Source organism: Galeopterus variegatus, unplaced genomic scaffold (genome assembly GCF_000696425.1).
Source record: "Galeopterus variegatus unplaced genomic scaffold, G_variegatus-3.0.2 Scaffold679, whole genome shotgun sequence".
In the NCBI taxonomy this organism is placed as follows: Eukaryota; Metazoa; Chordata; class Mammalia; order Dermoptera; family Cynocephalidae; genus Galeopterus; species Galeopterus variegatus.
This window is the reverse complement of record NW_007726790.1, coordinates 629,969-631,622: the sequence shown is the minus strand read 5'-3', so window position 1 is coordinate 631,622 and position 1,654 is coordinate 629,969.

Sequence of the window (1,654 nt, the reverse complement as noted above, 5' to 3'; positions counted from 1 at the left end):
TGATCCCCAATGTGACAGTGCTGGAAGCTGTTTGAGTCATGGGGGCAGATCTCTCATGAATGTATTAATGCTCTCCCTGGGTGGGGGGATTAATGAGTGAGTTGTTGCTAAATGGTCTTCCATTCTATGGATATGCCACCATTTGTTTATTAATTCACTTGTCCTGGGATATTTGGGTTCTCTCCAGTTTGGAGATATGACAAATAAAGATGCTATCCATTGAAAAATCTTCATGGGATCTATGCCTTTATTTATTTTTCTTTACTTATTGCTATGATTTGTTTCTTCACACAATATTTAACAGAAGTATTGACAATGGACATCCTTGCATTATTCCTCATCTATTAGGGAAATTTTCAGTTTTTCACTAATGGTGTAATGAGTGTAATGTTATCTTTTGGTTTTTCAAGGATTGTCTTCATCAATTTAAATTATTATTATTTATAGTTTTCTGAGGGTTTTATGTTATATGATCATTGAATATTTCCACCTGATTCTCCGCTATTGAAATGATCCTATAACATCTTGTTAAAATGACGACTTATCTTGATTTTCTTTTTGTGTTTATCTAATTTTAATGAATGTATAATTACAAAAATAAAATATGTACATATGTATAGAGTCAAAAGGCTGTTTTCCAGCAAGCTCAAAGCTCAGCTGATGACAGAGGAGAGGGACTGACTGGAGACAAGGTCACTTCCCCAGAGAAGTGGTTGCTGTTTGTGCAGCGCAGGTGGAGAGTGGAAGTGAGCTCAGCAGATCAGTACAGAGAAGGTGGTTAAGAGCGTCTGTTTCCATGTTCTTATTTTACAGATGATGGAAGTGAGGAGACAAAAATTAAAGCAAGTATCCAAGGGCACCAATAGCCAAAATTTGAGTCCTATCTAGAAAGGGGCAGATCTGTTTCATTCCAGAAATTGGCTCTTTACCACCACATGCTGCTCTAAAGAACTGATAGCATTATGTGTTGCATTTTTACCTATGGCCTGTTTTCTCTCACAAAGCTTGGGGAATACCTGCACCAGCTACATTCAAATTCAAGGCAGAGGCAATAAACTATTGGCATTTTTTGATCCTGTCAAGATTGGAGAATCTCATGTTCTTAGTTTATACCTAAATCTACTTTCATTATCCCTGTATATGTGTTTTTAGAACATAATGTCATCACTTCTATCTGCTCTGCTGAGCACACCCCAGGCAGTCTGCTGAAAATACCTTCATATGGAGTACTAGCACCTGGTCCAGCTGCTTTCAGGTTGGTCATCGTTGGCAGGTGGATGTGTCTAGCTTATGGCCTGCCTTTTGGTCTCCTTTCAAGGTCACATTTGTTCCATGCTCAAGATCCAAGTACGTACCAACTTTTTAAGGTATAAAGAAGGTCTGGAACCAAACTGATGTTGTGTACACAGTCACAGAGTGTTTGCTCCACTCCCCTTCAACTGAGGGCTCTGTGGATTAAATGCAGAGTCCAGAGTAACAGTCAACCACTTCTATCAGCTGGAGGACTTAAATTTGTAACAGATTGACATATGCCCTATTGATGATGCGGTAAGTATTTTCAAATGATTAACTTATTCCAAGAGGCTTGGTAAGAGAGTTTGAAGGGATTGCTTTAAGTCAAAGGTGAACAAAGTTAGATGTCATAGCCCAGGAG